This window comes from Microcaecilia unicolor, chromosome 8, assembly GCF_901765095.1.
Source record: "Microcaecilia unicolor chromosome 8, aMicUni1.1, whole genome shotgun sequence".
Taxonomy (NCBI): domain Eukaryota; kingdom Metazoa; phylum Chordata; class Amphibia; order Gymnophiona; family Siphonopidae; genus Microcaecilia; species Microcaecilia unicolor.
This window is the reverse complement of record NC_044038.1, coordinates 202,811,479-202,829,280: the sequence shown is the minus strand read 5'-3', so window position 1 is coordinate 202,829,280 and position 17,802 is coordinate 202,811,479. Positions and strand designations below refer to the sequence as shown.

General features: G+C 43.1%; 1 protein-coding gene across 3 annotated transcripts in view; it reads left to right on the top strand.

Moving 5' to 3' along the window:
- Positions 1-17,802, top strand: part of OSBPL2 (oxysterol binding protein like 2) — a 133,516-nt gene that overhangs the window by 21,398 nt on the left and 94,316 nt on the right. The window lies entirely within an intron of this gene.

The window sequence follows — 17,802 nt, the reverse complement described above, 5'->3', positions numbered from 1 at the left end:
TGAGCTGTAACCTTAATCAAGGCTTTACATTTCTCTATTCTATAGATTACTGTCTGATTTTATTGTTTTTATTTTTTGGGCTGATTTTTCCTTTGATCCGTTTGGTCTTCAAAGTGATTGAAAATTAGCTCTCATTCCCAGATGCCTGAGATTTTATCCTCAGTCTCTTAGCCCATCCATTGCATGACAGTCCTTGAAACCTGGTGGGGGGTGCAAACTGCTGTTGCTCTTGTTAATGTGAATTTTAAGTTCAGCTACTTGGTGTTGCTGTTGCACAATTACTGATTCATCCTCCCTGCACATCTCTATATATAAAAGGCACCTCCAATGTTCGAATGAAGCCTCAAGCCGGAAACTTGAGGCAGCCGAGATATCCGGTTTGGCCATGAGTGTCTGCCCCGCCCTCGCGTCACAATGTGATGACGTCGAGGGCGGAACAAACACACTCAACGAGTCAAGGAAGCCCATTGGTTAATCTCTGTTTCCTCTCCCCAACACAGCCGTCATTCCCATACACTCAAAATCAAGCACACCTACGAGCTGCTGATACACATTGCCGTTTTTTTTCCCTTCTTCCATCTGAAACACGTCTAAAGCTGTTTCTACTGGATAAACTGTGCCTTTACAGGTAAAGGACAAAAGGTTTTTGTGTTTGTTTTCTTACTGCACACCTTTTTCATTTATTTGAAAGCTACACATCTGTACATATCAATATCATGAAATCTAAACTACATATCACTAAAACAGTTTATCCAGCTGTTCCCTGTCAATGTGTGTCACTGAAAGAGTATGAGGGAGCTCCAGCTGCCTGTGGGTCACGACAGGACTTAGCTGCTGGACGCCAGAAGCAGTGTCTCCTTAGGTTGACAGCAAATAACAGCCCCCCCCACCAAGCACCTCGGAGGGAGGGAGGAAGGGAGGGGACAGGACCATGGAACTGGGAGGGAGGGGGAGGGACCCTTGAACTGGTAGGGGGATCCTTGAACTGGGAGGCGCACTATGGAACTGGGAGGGAGGGAGGGAAGGTGACCCTGGAACTGGGAGGGTGGGGACCCTGAAACTCTGAGGGAGGGAGGGGATGACCCTGGAACTCAGAGGGGGGATGACCCTGGAACTCAGAGGGCGGATGAGCCTGGAACTCAGAGGGAGAGAGGGGGGATGACCCTGGAACTGGGACGGAGGAGGGAGGGGCCCCTGGCACACACTCTGATTCTCACACACACACACTCTCTCTCTCACGGACACACTCGCACCCTGTCTCACTCTCTCTGTCTGTCACACACACACACTCGCACATTCACTCAATCTCACACACTCAATCTCACACACACTCTCTCAAACATACACACTCCAAGGAAAACCTTGCTAGCGCCCGTTTTATTTCTGTCAGAAACGGGCCTTTTTCACTAGTGTTGTGAATATTACCTCTGTAGCTTCTCCACTCATTTCTATTCTGTTAATGCTTCTGTGTTGTTTGTACCTTAAGAAGATTTATGAAATAACAAGAAGGGCAGCATGGTTTTCTTAAGCACTGTGTTTCACTTTTTGTATGGATTGTGATGTTAGCTATATATAGTATTTGAGCAATGTGGGGGAAGGGTAGGTCTGAAACACTTAAAGTTAAAGAGAAACACAGGACAGGATGTGTATTAAGGATTTCAGCATCTACCATGGGTGTGGTGTGTTTGGCTTTATGCCTTCATCCTTGGGAGGTAAACTAAAACCATCCTTGCACTTGTAAATGGTGTGTTGGTTCCTAAAATAACTGTAATTGCGACTTTTTTTCCCTTTTTGCCTATTAACTACATGACTTAGTTGGTATTGTTAATGTCAGACTTCTTTTTTTTTTTTTTACATCTCATTGGTTAGTTGCTAATTATACTTTGAAGGATTTCAGCAGATGATCTGGTTACAATGGTTGGGTTCAGATGTCACATGGAATTTTGGTTGAAAATTGTCAAGCTAATTTGTCCAAATCTATGACATGCAAAAAGCACAGTTTATTCTTGCTTATCAAACCTTGTTGTACGCTGAAAGTTTGACGTGAGTTTTTGAGTTCTAGTTAATTGTGGTCTTACTTCTATGTGATGTCCGAGGGAAATCCTTTCCCTGTTTTTTTTCTAGAGTACTGGCAGTGAAGGAATGATAGGACTTACTCCCGTCCCTTGAAAAATGTGTGGATGGGGTAAGACAAAAAGGGACTGCAGGTGGGTAAAAGGAGGGTTTTGGGGGTTGGTTGTCTTATTTAATATTGGCAGTGGGCAAGACCCATGGGATCATCTGTGATTCAATCAAAATTGCAACTGTAACATCAATTCTGAGTAATTTAATGTTCTCTGTGAAGTTCGATAAAGGGTGTTCAGACTTTTTTTTTAAACTTTTTTTATGCATGGATTTGTTTAATTTGTTTAGAACAGGGATTCTCAACCCAGTCCTCAGGACACACCAGGCTAGTCAGGTTTTCAGGATACTCACAATAACTATGCACAAGATAAATTTGCATGCACTACCTCCGTTGTATGCAAATCTGTCTCATTCATATTTGTTGTGGGTATCCTGAAAACCTGACTGGATAGGTGTGTCCAAGGACTGAATTGAGAACCACTGGTTTAGGGGAACCCCCTCTCCATAAATTTGTTTTTGTTTTTCATTTAATTAAAAACAAAAAATTAGGCTTTTTGAGGTCCCTCTTCCTTACTCCTTCCTGGGCCTCTTACCTTATCTAAGAGATGATCAACTCTCTAGATGGGAAGGAACGATATTCAGTTGCTTCTTCCCCACTGACGCTAATATGAACAGAGCTAGCTGATTGGAGGTCCATGCCTTTGTAAATATCTGCTGTACTGGAAGATGAAACCAGGCAACCAAAAAGAGAAGCTGTAGAAAAGAGGAGGTAGGTGGGTGTTTTGATGGAAAGACTGCCTCCAGATTTTATGTGAAATGAGTAGATGCCAAAGTATAATTTGATTTTGATTTTATTTAATTTTTTTATTTAAATTTCCTACTACTTCCATTTCAGAAAAGAAATATACACTCACATCATGAAAGAGGGAAAGAAAAGTAAGAAAAGCAATTAACCAAGGAAGAACTAGAGAAACAAAGCGCTAAATTATGACAGTTTTTAAAAATGTTTTTGTTTGATTCTTTATATGCCACCTTTCTGAAGTATAACCAAAGCATCTGACAGTATAAATGTAGATTTATTAATTTTATATATTCATCACCAAAGTATTAAATGGTCTACATTAAAACGGCAAAAAAAGTAAAACAATGTAAGAAATAGTATAACAAAATTTTAACAAATAGTAATTGAACAGCAACCTATTTAGTTTAAAAGTTTTTTAAAACCCCAATAAATTGACCATACAGTGTGAACTAAGCAGGTCTATTCTTCTCAGTGCACCATAACCCTGTAAGCCACATTGAGCCTGCAAATAGGTGGGGAAATGTGAGCTACAAATGCAACAAATAACCATCAGTAGATAGCTGTGATTTTAAAACCATTATTAATTTATGACATTTATACTCAACATTATCCCGTCAAACTGAGTACAATGTGGCTAACAGTACAGTTAATCAAGGCTAAATAACGCAAAGCAAAGTGAATACAACTACATCATACAATAGCACAGAGAATAAAAGAACCACTACAATGCCTGGATCAGTCCGGGAGACAGAAAGTTAAGAGTGATCAGATCAGCCTAAACAGGAAAATCAGAGACCGCTAAAGAGGAAGGTTTTTAGCATTTTTCGAAATGCCTTGTAATTGCATTGATCACGGACAGATTTAGGTAAGGCGTTCTAACATTTAGCACCTGATAAGCACATCTAGAACATAAAAGGGCAGTTTTACTAAAGCTTAGCGTGTGTGCTGAACAGTGCTTTTTTTTCTGCCGGTACGCGCCGGTATGGTGTACCAGCACCTTTTTTTTCTGAAGTCTGGCAGCTCCCCGACGTTCCATTCTGCCCCCTGCAAGTATTTACCAAAGTTGCAGCGGTGAACTGGCGGGTGGCGGTAGCAAAAGCAGCAAGCAGGCAGGCTCGACTCCATCCTTCGTTTCCCTGCCCTCTCTGTGTCCCGCCTTCCTCTGATGGGGAGGAGTGGCCTAGTGGTTAGGGTGGTGGACTTTGGTCCTGAGGAACTGAGTTTGATTCCCACTTCAGGCACAGGCAGCTCCTTGTGACTCTGGGCAAGTCACTTAACCCTCCATTGCCCCATGTAAGCCGCTTTGAGCCTGCCATGAGTGGGAAAGCGAGGGGTACAAATGTAACAAAAATAAAATGTAATTTCCTTTTGGGGGGGGGGGGGGGGGGCGCTGAGAGGGCAGGGAAGCGAAGGATGGAGTCAAGCCTGCCTGCTTGCTGCTTTTAATACCGCTGCCCGCCAGTTCGCCGCTGCGACTTTAGTAAATAGGCTCACTTCCACTCCACTCTAAGTAAGGAAGACATTTTGATTAATTCTACTCCCCTGCGCAGCCGTCGCCATTCACTCAAAACACAGCAAGCAAACCTGTGAGCTGCTGCATCCACGTTGTCATTCTTTATTGTTGGTCCATAAGGCCTGCCCATCCAACATCCTTCGCTGCTTTCCGCCGGGTACGGCCGTCTGGGAGGCAGCGTTCAGCAGCGTTGCCTGCGTGCCTGCCTTTAAAATAATTCTTCTCCCCAGGCTCCACTGCATTCTCTTTTTCGCCCATCGCAAAGCGCTGCTGTTCACACAGGCAGCTCCACTCCCCTTTGCCGCGTCCATCTGCTGGACATGGGAGGAAGAGGAGGAGGGGACTGGATGGAAGGGAGAGAACTGCTGGAGGAAGAGGAGGGGGGATCTGAGTGGAAGGGGCGAGAGCTGCTGTTTACCCTGGACATGGATGGGAGGGGAGGGCAGGGGAGAGAGGAGAGTTGCTGGACATGGATGGATGGAGGGGAGGGCAGGAGAAATGTTGGAGGGAAGAAAAGACAGAAGAAGGAGATGCACAAGGATGGTGGGGAGGGGAGAGAGTTGAAATGCTGGACATGGATGGAGAGGAGGGAAGAGAGAGGAAGTGAGATGAACATGGATGGAGGGGAGGAGGAGGAGAAATGTTGGGCGTGGATGGATGAGAGGGAAGAGAGAGGAAGGACAGGAGATGCATATGGATGGAGGGGGAGGGAAGAATAGGAAGGAGATGCATACTGACGGAGATGAAAGGGCAAAGAGGAGAAAAACCGCACATGGATGGAGAAAATAGGCAAAAACTGGATCCACTCTATACCTCCTCCAGTCAAGTCTGCGGAGGACCCAGCTTTTACCTATGGATGTAGAACAAGAAATGAAGAAGAAAGGAGGAATGGAAAGGAATCCCTGGAAACGGAGTTAAGGGAACAGATAGAGAGCAGCAGAATCAGAGACTGGGACTAATATGGATAGAAAAACAAAGTCACCAGACAACAAATGTAGAAAAAAATCATTTTATTTTCATTTTAGTGTTTGGAATATGTCCAATTTGAGAATTTACATCTGCTGTCTTATTTTGCACTGGGTATAGTGGAGCTGTAACATCTTACAGAAATTATTTATAATGAAAAAAGTCAAGTTATTTTTTTCTCCTATACTGGTATAATATTTTCAATGATGCCTGTTTATATGCGCCATGGTTGGTATAAGGGGTGTGGCTATCATAGGGGCGGAGCCATAGGTGGTGGCCCTGCCCATAATGAGTACCGGCACCTTTTTTTCTACAAAAAAATGCACTGGTGCTGAAGGCCAAGAAGCCCATTTTATACCCAAGGACTTCTTAGCATTTCACATGCGCTAATAGAATTAGCACGCACTAAGCTTTAGTAAAAGGGTCCCCAAGATAATTAGCAACTCTACATCTCTTGCAGGGTAACCTGTTCCATAATCAGGGGCCCATATGACAAGACACTGGCCCTAGTGGTGGACAGTTTTAGTTAAATCAGGCAATTGAAATAAGAACTGATTAGAAGAGGGCAATAACCCATTTGGAACATACAGACATCCTGCCTGTCAGATAACTAGCTTTGTTAATTAAACCCAACAGTTTGAAGGAAGTTCTACCTGAGGCTGGTAACCAGCGTGGATTCCTCAAAATCGGAGCAATACAGTCATGATTCCCAGAATATCATCAGTTTTGTTGCAGCATTATGTACCAACTGCAGTCTCTTGATAATATTCTTTGAAACAGCTTGGTACAAAGAATTACAGTAACCAAGCTGGTTGTTAATATTTATTTATAAAACAAACAAATAAGCTTATGTACCACCTATAACTAGGTTTTTTCCATAAATGAGCCTGGACCACCTTTTTAAGATTTTCTACTGTCAAAAAAAACAAAATAAAAGGTTTTAGTTGTCTTCTATATCTTTATATGATTCAAGATCTTAGTACTTGACTGATCTGAGAAGACATTTTCAAACTGTCAAATCTTATCTTCAAGCTGACAAAATCATCACATAGCTGCAGGGAAGATCCACCCAGTGTTGGGGTGACCAAAAGAGGACATACAGTAGTAGATGACGGCAGAGAAAGACCTGTACGGTCCATCCAGTCTGCCCAACAAGATAACTCATATGTGCTACTTTACATGTATACCTGACCTTGATTTGCATCTGCCATTTTCAGGGCACAGACCGTAGAAGTCTGCCCAGCACTAGCCCCGCCTCCCACCACCGGCTCTGCCACCCAATCTCCGCTAAGCTTCTGAGGATCCATTCCTTCTGAACAGGATTCCTTTGTCTATCCCACGCATTTTTTGAACTCTGTTACCTTTTTCATCTCCACCACCTCCCTCGGGAGGGCATTCCAAGTATCCACCACTCTCTCTGTGAAAAAATACTTCCTGACAATTTTCTTGAGTCTGCCCCCCTTCAATCTCATTTCATGTCCTCTAGTTCTATCGCCTTCCCATCTCCGGAAAAGGTTCGTTTGCGGATTAATACCTTTCAAATATTTGAACCTCTGTATCATATCACCCCTGTTTTTCCTTTCCTCCAGGGTATACATGTTCAGGTCAGCAAGTCTCTCCTCATACGTCTTGTAACGCAAATTCCATACCATTCTTGTAGCTTTTCTTTATAAAAGTTACATGGCTACTGATCTTGTTGAATTTGTCCTTTGTTTTCTTTTTTTTTTTTTTTTTTTTTTCAAAACAAAATAATGAAACCGAAAAGTCATCAGTTTTCATTTCACTTCAAACACATACATACCCCTAGTGTCTGAGAAGTCTCTTATTTGCTGTTTTCTAATAAACACTATAATACATGTTTGAGTAGACTGAGGAGCCTTCTGGAACACTTCTGAAAATGTGGTGGTGTTGCCTGGCCACATGAGTGAAATGGTGATATGTAAGTCTCTGCTCCAAAGAGCTTATAACAAGAGGAGGGATGGGCGGTGAAAGCTTTTGTTTTAGCTGTAAGAAGGCTCCAGCACCCATACTGTAATGCTTGAATGAGCCATGTAGCTACTGACTCATTAGCAAGAATACAGTCCTTGTTATTCCATGGGGTACTTGTTGCTATAAATACTAATTAGAACATGCAAAGTGAGAAATGGGGAGGTAGAATTTACCACAATCAGAAGATGGATAATATTTTGGCTGCTAATATATTTGAATGCATGACTGTATTGCTTTACATATTTCTCGTGCTGTGTGTGTATAGCATTTGCTTCTAGTGTTTTGCAGTCGTCATAGAATTTAAGCTTATACCAATTTACAACTTTTGGTTTTCACATTCATTTTATATAAGTCTTGAATTTTATAGAACATATGTAATTTATTCTGCTAGTTTTATAATGTGGTACATTACCATAAAAACAAGTGTTCATTGTAAATCATAATTATAGAAAAATATTGTAAAACGCGGTAATGATGCTATTATGGTCCCAGGATAAACTGGTGATGTGTTTACCTCCCTTTTCTGGTGCTTACTCTATTGGATTAAAATTCTGCTAAGTGTTTTCAGTTTGTTTACCTTGAGTAAGCTTGCTGGTTTAGGAGATAGTTGTGTGGTCTGTACTTTCAATAAATGTTAGCACAGGACACCTGATGTTAATAGCAAAGCACTTGGCAATCCAATCAACGATCGATACTGCTCACCAAAAATAATCTCAAAAAGACCAAAATGAACAGTATATTTATATTTATTTATGTTTGCGAGGGAAAAGTCTCAACTTTACGGCAACTACTTTAAACTGTTATGTTGCACGTACAAAAAGTCATCATAGACTCAAAAACCCTCGGGTACTATTTTTTAGTGATTTATCAAAAACTGTGGAAATTCATATATTGAAAAGTCAATTGAAAAAAATATATAAATGTATGTGAGCTGTAACTCTATCAATACGTAAATATAGAAAAAATTCTTCCAGAGGAATCGAACATATTAACTCTTCCTTAGACCACCATAATTGGAGGGGGGGCAGCAAAATATACAAAGAGGTAAAAAAATGGATAAAAACTTATAAAATATTTATAAACTAGGAAAAAAGGTCCGTTGCTGAGAGCAATGAAATGGGCGCTAGCAAGGTATTTGTTTCCTGGAATGAATGTTTTGAAAGGGATTGTTATTTTAATTGTGTTGTGTTGGTAATGAATAATTGTCATTGTATGTGTGTGTATCAGTGAGACACATGTCCAATGGGGGGGGAGGGGGTTTGTCCGACTGAGTGTGTGTCAGACAGTTGAAGACAGAGATGCACTTTTCCTGGTGGTTTGCGCATTTGGCAGCACCCTGCTTGTGTGTGTATGTATGAGTGAGAGACAGCTGCAATGTGTGTGTGTGTGTGGGGGGGGGGGGGGGTTAGTATGTGTGACAGAGAGAGAGAGAGAGTAAGACTTTCACAGACTGAATGTATATCAGAGAGTTGAAGACTGAGAAACACAGCATCTGTGTGTGTATGAGTGAGAGACAGCTGAAATGGGGGTGGGGGCTGTTTTCTTGTCTAGGAATCTCGTGAGCCCTTGGGTCCTGCTGGAGGGTTGGAGAGATGATAGACCCCGGCCCTCCACGGGACAGCCGAACCACCCCAAGTCTTCACCTGCGGCGACTGCCGTTCCCCGGGAGTTGAGCCCCCAGGTGCAGGCGGCCAACAGGACTTCCGGAACCGTGGGGTTGAGCAGGCTGAGGGCCGCAGGTGGTGCAGGGCCTCAGACAGCTAGGCAGGCAGGAACAGAACTGGGTCTAGGAACCGGCAAGTGACACAGTAGTCAGGTTCCAGGCAAGTCTTCTCGGGTTGGCGGCCAGCAAAGCAGTGATCAGGTTCAAGGCAAAGTCTCTCGGGCTGGCGGCAAGCAAAGTAGTAGTCAGGTTCAAGGCAAAGTCTCTCGGGCTGGCGGCAAGCAGAGCAGTAGTCAGGTTCAAGGCAAAGTCTCTCGGGCTGGCGGCAAGCAAAGCAGTAGTCAGGTCCAAGGCAAAGTCTCTCAGGCTGGCGGCAAGCAAAGCAGTAGTCAGGTCCAAGGCAAAGTCTCTCGGGCTGGCGGCAAGCAAAGCAGTAGTCAGGTCCAAGGCAAAGTCAAATCAGGTCAAGCAGACGGTAGCGACAAAAGGTCACCCAGACGCGCAGGCAAGTCTACAAGAGTAGAAGCCGAAGCAAAGTTGAAAGGAAGGGCTGCTCCTTAAATACCCCTCCCATCCAGAATGCTGCGAGTCAGCTGGCAGAGAGACGCCTTCAGCAGGCTGGCCGAAGCCTGATTGGCCAGCCGCCAAGTGAGGGAGGAGCTCCATGGCCATCAGCCAATCCGGACGCGGAAGGTGTGGCCAGAGTTCCTGGGCTCCGCGCCCGGAAGAGAAGACCCCAACTCAGGACGCCGGTCGTCCAAAATGGCCGGCGCTCCCGTCTAGGCGCCCCGACAGCTCTGGCCGCCAAGGGGAGTGCCGGCCGAGGCCGCAAGACCGACGCTCCCCATCCTGAGAGGGGAAGCGAGGAGCGGACCGGAGGTGCAGGTGAGGGACGCGACAGGTGTAGACTGTGTGACACAGAAAAAGAGAGAATCAGAGTGTTTGACAGTCTGATTATCTATCAGAGAGTGGAAGACACAGATACACATTATGTGTATCAGTGAGACATGTCCAATGGGGTTGGGGGGGGGGGGGTGTAATATGTGTGACACAGAGAGTGAGAGAATCAGTGTGTTTGAAACAGTGTGTGTGTGTCCGAGAGTGGAAGTCTGAGATACACATTGTGTGTGTATGTGTTACTGTCATACAGATCCATTGGGGGGGGGGGGGGGGGGGGGGGGGGGGGGGGGTGTAGTATGTGTGAGAGACAGCTCGAAATTGGGGGTGGGAGTAGTATGTATTTGTGTGAGAGAGAGAGAATGAGACTGTTTCACAGACTGAGTGTCTGTCAGAGAGTTGAAGTCAGAGATACAGTGTATGAGTGAGATACAGCTGTTTTTTTTTTTTTGTTTGGGGGGGGGAGGGTGTACACTCTGTCACCCTGAGACAGATTCAGAGTTTTTGACAGACTGACCTGCTTATAATCAAAATAGAAAAACGCCTATATTGTGACCCAAATCGGGAGATAGACGTTTATCTCACAAACGAATAAAGCGGTATAATCGAAAGCCGAATTTGGACGATTTCAACTGCACTCCGTCGTGGATGCGGACAAAGTTGATGGGGGCGTGTCAAAGGCGTGGTGAAGGCGGAACTGGGGCGTGGTTATCGGCCGATCAGAGATAGGCGCCTTTCGCCGATAATGGAAAAAAAATATGCGTTTTTAGCGAGAATTTAGGGCACTTTTCCTGGACCCTGTTTTTCCACGAATAGGGCCCCAAAAAGTGCCCTAAATGACCAGATGACCACTGGAGGGAGTCGGGGATGACCTCCCCTGACTCCCCCAGTGGTCACAAACCCCCTCCCACCACAAAAATATGCCGTTTCACAACTTTTTATGTTCACCCTCAAATGTCATACCCACCTCCCTGACAGCAGTATGCAGGTCACTGGAGCAGTTATTAGGGGGTGCAGTGGACGTCAGGCAGGTAGACCCAGGCCCATCCCCCCCCCCACCTGTTACACTTGTGCTGGTAAATGGGAGCCCTCCACACCGCCCCCCAAACCCACTGTACCCACATGTAGGTGCCCCCCTTCACCCCTTAGGGCTATAGTAATGGTGTAGACTTGTGGGCAGTGGGTTTTGAGGGGGATTTTGGGGGGCTCAACACCCAAGGGAAGGGTGCTATGCACCTGGGAGCTCTTTTACCTTTTTGTTTTTTTTTGTAAAAGTGCCCCCTGGGGTGCCCGGTTGGTGTCCTGGCATGTGGGGGGGGACCAGTGCACTATGACTTCTGGCCCCTCCCACGAACAAATGCCTTGGATTTATTCGTTTTTGAGCTGGGCGCTTTCATTTTCCATTATCGCTGAAAAACAAAAATGCCCAGCTCACAAATTGTCGAATAAAACATGGACGTCTATTTTTTCCCAAAATACGGTTCGGTCCGCCCCTTTACGGATCCGTTCTCTGAGATAAACGCCCATGGAGATAGACGTTTTCGTTCGATTATGCCCCTCTGAGTGTTTGTCTGTGAGAGACAGAAAGTGAGTATGTATGACAGTGATAGTGACTATGTGAGAAACAGAGAGTGTGAATGTGTGAGAGAGAGTATGTTTGACTGTGATAATGAGTATTTACAATACTGAGAGACACAGGTCGGTAGCTTGCAGTAGACTCAGTGGTGCCAGTCAGTCTGTCCGTTGTAGTTCATATTGCTGTTGCGATGAGCTGTGCTGCACGTTTCCTGGTGGCTTTCACGTCTGGCAGCACCCTGCGTGGTATCTCGGCGTCTGTTGTTCAGAAACAAATGAAACAGGGGCTAGTGAGTGGAGGGCTCAGAGGACAGCAGGGCTCCGAGGGCAGGGCTTTGAGGCTTGGACAGCGAGTGGTGCGATTCTTGTGGAGGGCGGAGCTATTACGAAGCCGACAAACACTTCAGGGCTTCAGGCTTCACTGCAACGCTGCTGGCTTCAGAATGTTGGATGTGCTTTTTATTATATAGGATATATAATTATAATAATCAAATGAATAAGACATTAACATAGGAAAATATCTCTCTCTCTCTCTCTCTCTCTCTATATATATATCTATATATATATATATATCTATATCTATATATCTATCTATCTATCTATATATATATATATATATATATATATATATATATATATATATAATTAAAATGTATTACCAGCAAGGAAAGGGCACAGGTGCAAACATCTTTTCAAAATATTGTATATTTTTATCCATTTTTTAAATTGAAAGTGACTTTCATTGTTTTACATATTTTATATTTTGTTTTAATTTTTAATATTAAATATCATTGATTTGTTTCTATAATGTTTAGATTCTATAATATGTTTGTTTATTATAGCCCCTGACGCAGCCCTTTTGTGGGCGAAACACGGTCTGTGTCGGGCAACTGTCTTAAATACGGTATCTTCAATAAAATATTTTGGATAATATACTGATCTGCTTGCTCATTTTCCACCAAAGTGCCCAAGTTCTCCAGCCGTTGGAAAGAACTAGGCTTGATGGGGATCGATGCCCTACTGCTGCCTTGGCCAGAGACAAACGTACTGTATGGCTTCCCTCCTTGGCTGGCCACGTGTTGAAAAGGAATCACATTTCATTGGAGTTGAATAATTCTCATAGCACCAGATTGACCGCAGAAGCTGTGGTGCATGGACCTGGTTCGACTGCTGGATCGGCGCGCTTTCTGTCTTCCACAGGTACACGGCCTACTGAAACAAGGGCCAGTGCTCATGGAGGATCCGTGCCCCTTTCGTGTTATGGCTTGGCCATTGAAAGTGCTCGATTTGAGATGAAAAGATTGTCAATTTGGTCATTGCTGTCTTTTTCAGGCTTGGAAATGCTCTCTATATATGGCATGTGCGAGGGTGTAGAGGATGTTCGAGGGCTAGTGTTCTGAGCGGCGACTTTCTCCCTTCTCTGCTCAGATCGTGCACATCCTGGCATTTCTCCAGGCAGATCTTCAGAAAGAATTGGCGTGGGTTCTCTAAAAATTCAGGTTGCGTCTTTGACATGTTTCAGGAGCTGATTACAGAAGACATCTCTTGTGGCTCACCCAGATATCGTTCAATTCTTGTGGGGAGTGGGCCGCTTGTGGCCTCCCTTAAGTACAATGTATCCAAAGTGGAACCTTAATTTAGGCCTTTGGGCTCTTCAGAAACCTCTCCAGAAGGCTGCCTTGAAAGATCATGCTCTAAAGACAGTATTCTTGGTGACTGCGTCGGCACATAGGGTTTTGGATCTTCAGACTTTTTTTTTTTCAGGATCTTTTCCTTCCCTTCTTCTGAAAGTGGTATCAGCATTTCATCTCAACTAGTCTGTGGAGCTTCCGTCCTGTCACAGAGAGGTTGAAGATTCTTGGTATTCTTCCTAGAAGCTTCTCGACATGCGTAGAGTCCTCATTAAAGTCATGAATGAGTTTCACAAATTGGATAGACTGATTTTGCTTTTTGGTAAACTAATTTTTGGCCTCGTAGCTTCTAAGCTCAGAATTGCTAGAAGGCTGAAGGAGACTTATGTCAGCTTATTTGCTTGTGGGAAGCAGACTCCTCGGGCCTTGCGGGCTCATTCTCAGAGGCGTACAGTGACTCCTGTGCAGAGGCTACCTTACTGTGTCCATAAAATATTTTAAGACGGCGACGTGGACAACACTGTATACTTTTGCCAAGCACTACAGGGTGGATGATGTGGTGCGCTTGTCCACTCTAGGGATTGCTTTTGAACTTCTCACAGGTTCTGGAATAGTGGGAAGCTATGTAATGGAAGGAAAAATTAGGGCTTACCTAATTCATTTTCTTTCCATTAGTCCTTCCCACTATTCCAGAGGCACACCTGATATTTCTGAGATGTTTAGTCAGTATGAAGTAATGGGTCAAATAATGACTGTCATCTTTCACGGTGCTTCGTGCATATCTCTTGTTCTCTACAAGTTGTCCAGAGATGTGAGAGAGCCACACATTTGCTCTCTAGTTAGTGTTAGGTTAGCAAATTGTTTAAGGTGGTTGTGTTTGTTCTGAATTTCTTCTTACTGTTTTGTCTACATAAATACTGAGGAGTTGAACTGGATGCCAAGAGAAATATGTCTCAGCTCAGAGCTCCAGTTTTCAGTTTTCTATCTCCACCTGCTGGTTGATGGACTCAAACTATCCCCCAGTTTCAGGAATAATGAGAAGGACTAATGGAAAGAAAATTATCAGGTAAGACCTAATTTCTCTATTTATAAATAAACATGCCTACCAAAGAGCTTCTTGGTTAATTGTGTATCACCCCTAAGCACTCTGGGACCAGCACAGCTCAACTGGCTTTCATGGTGTTTGCTTTCTAAATGTGTGAGGTTACATTGCTGATTAGCCAAGATTCATCGTGGTAGATTTGTAATTGTTTCTTGAAGAAGCAGCTAAGGCACAGTAACATTTCTGAGAACTCAAAAACATTTGATGTACATTGCTTTCATTTTTTTTTTATTATTGGCTGCAACCTGTATATTACTGTGTATGCCCCTTATTTCTGAGGGGGTGCCCTCTGACCACCATAAGGGATGACACTAAAGTTAAGTTTCATTGATGTTCTGTGCTGTAAAAGGATATTGTCTAAGAACGTTTTTTGTTAGTCGCTGTTGTTTTGTTTCGTCCTGACTGTTTTATGATCTCCTTATATTTCATGTGCAATTTTTAGTAAAATTAATTTGGTCTTAACCTTATCCCTATTGGGCATTTTGCCATATTACAAAACCACAGAATAACTTGGCAGTGATGACAACTTGTGCAGGAGTGATGGCTTAGAGTATCAGGGGTTACTGTAGGTCAGAAAAAGCTACAGTAGTTGTCCACAAAGACCCTTGCACTGGATCTGCTGCTTGCCATAATGGCCTATGTAAGACACTGATCAGATGTGTCTTTCGTAAGTAAAGATTTTTCTGATTTCAAGTTAGATAATCCACCTTCCAGTGGCTCACTTACTTTGACGTTATTAGTGGATTGTCAGGCAGTGTGAAAGCCAGTCTTGAGTCATTTCATCTGAAACAGTTTTTGAATTACTGGAATTTGGTGGGTCTCATCTATGTTGTGGGTTTTCTAGATCTTTGTTGTGGGCTTTCTGTTTAGTAATAGTAGTTGGGGATTTATGTCACATAGACTTTGCTACTGTTTGGGGTAGTGTGAGGGGCTGGGACCTTTGAGTATTAGTGAATCGCATCCTAGAACCTTTTGGGATAGAACTGGATACATTTTCTGACTGTTTACTGGTTCCTTTAAATATTCTAGAGAATAGCGAAAGTATGCTTTTGTTTCACCGCTTCCAAAGGATTCAAGCCTAGTAATGAATTATCTAGTCTTCAGAAAACAAATTACAAATTTATTGGTTCTTATTTAGTTAATATAAGAGCTGGGGTAATAATGATGCTTTCCAGTGTATGAAAGTTCTGATTATGGTGGCTGAGGCAGGTGAGAAAACTAGTTAAGTTAGCAAGAAACGGATATTGGTAATCAGATCAAATAGGGTAAGTGATGTGTTGAAATAATTTTATTTTTAGGTGGAGGTTGTCTTAAGGGCTCATTTTACAAAGGTGCGCTAGCGTTTTTAGCGCACGCTAAAAATTAGCACAAGCTGTTTAGATGCCAATAGGAATATTATGGTCTACAAAGCACACGCTAGTTTTAGGACGTGCTAAAACCGCTAGCGCATCTTTGTAAAAGACCCCCTAAGTAATTTAAGAAGTTGAGTTTGGAAGTAATGTGGAGTAGGTCTGGAAGACGAATGGTTATTTATCTATTTTTATTTAGCATTTTAATAATTGTGTATTGCTTTGGAGGTATTGTATAACTTTTCAAAAGCAGGCTATGTTTTGGACTTAAAAAAAAAAAATACTGTTCAACTATGTGAACACTGAAGAATTCAGCCCTTGTGACTCTTACAGTGGAGAAGGGAGATGCAATTAATGCACTGCTGTGTTCTATTCTCTTGCAGTATCAAAAGGTTTCAAAGTACCCTGATTAGAATAATTTTCATTAGATGAGGTATTTTGGCTTACCAGAAAGAAACCTTTATCTTTGATGGAACTCCCGTGTTGGGCTGGGTAGTCTAAATGCAAAAAGGAACACACCGTACACATGCCATGAACCTAACTGGAAATAAGCTGCGCCCTCACAAATGAGACTTACATCAGGCTCCTTATGCTGTGCATTTAATGGCATACATTAATACTTCTATTCAGAAACAGCATGCTGGGCAGTAACAGCCTTCACCCCCCACTACCACCCAGACATCCACAGACAGGATTCTTAAAAAACCTGAAGCATAAAAACAAGTTGGACGTCAGAGCTGGCTCGTTTTTTTTTTTTTTTCCAGCAAGGTCATGGAATGAAAATCTCAGATGGTCCCAAGCTGCTTTACAGTACCCCAAGACTCCAGTGTGAACTATATATGCGAAAAGAGGATTTAATCCTATTTAATTATGGCAACATAGAGCGTTGTGGAAGAAAGTAAATCATTTTTGCATGTATAGGATGACGTCAGTAAACTACTTGACTTCATTTATTTATTGGATTAAGTTTTGCATGCCTGCTAGGTTCTAGTAGCTTTAGTGTGTTGGGTGTAGGATGCTGAGTTCTGGAAGATGCATCAGTCAAAGAGGTGATCGATTGATGCTGTTTGCGCCTGTTCCTGCCGCCAGCGGAGTCCAATCAGGCCAGCAGTACTACGCAGACAAACCCTCTCAACTGTTATCTTTTTAGAAACTGGACAGCTGGATTATGGACCATTTGCACTACAACAAATAAAAACAAAAAGAGAACAAAACCAAGAGACGCTTCCGTTGGGGGAAAAACACAAGTTTATTCTTTATCCAAAGATTTAGGATAAATAATAAGAAATAGTCATAGAAATAGTCTAGAATATGACAGAAATGAGAACATATATAGAAATGGAAATTACAATAGAAAGTGGGAGCAGGACATTCTTTCAAACTCCCTGGCTTGGGAGCCAAAAGAGATGTACACTGCCCAACCTCCTATCTGACAGAGAAATATTATATAGGGAGGGGTTGTCACACCCCCTTAGTTAGCACCTTACAGTCAGTCAGGATCTACAATAAAGAAATATATAGCATCCGTTTATATTTTCTTTTGAAGATGCATTTGGTCTGTTGTCCAAATGTTTTGGACCTCTTCTATTCATCTTTACAGCCTTTCTCACACAAGAAAACCTTTAATTAGTATTTCCCCTATTCTAAAAGAGGAGACAAAAGTTAACTACTGCTTCCAGTTGCTATAGAGGTGTTAGGTTTCTCTTGTCAATAGAACTATTGCTATTGACTCCAGGGATCAGGGAGATAGTGTTTGAATTGTTCTAGGCAGAGAAGGAAATAAGGTGTTACCTGGTTCATGGTTGTAAAAAAAAAAAAAAAGGGTAATTCTCTCCTGGATAGTAGCCTTACTTCCAAGGGCATGGGAAAGAATTCTGTCTCCTGGCCATATTCAAAGGGAGAGATTCTCCCCCTTCTGCAATAATAATTTCTTATCCAGTCCTGACTACAGGATTTCTATCTCTCTCTCCTCTGTCAGCCCTGCCCCCTACACCTGGAACTGCCTTTGATCTGCATCCTAAAAGTCTCTCAAAGGCTAATAAACACACTCATGTGAACAGCAAATGGATTGTCTTTCACTTGCTTGGTCAGAGGAAAATGGGGGGAAGAGGTGGGGATACTTGCTCCACCTGGCATGCTTAATATCATTGTAATTTACAGAAAAAAAGAGAAATTTCCACTTCTCATCATC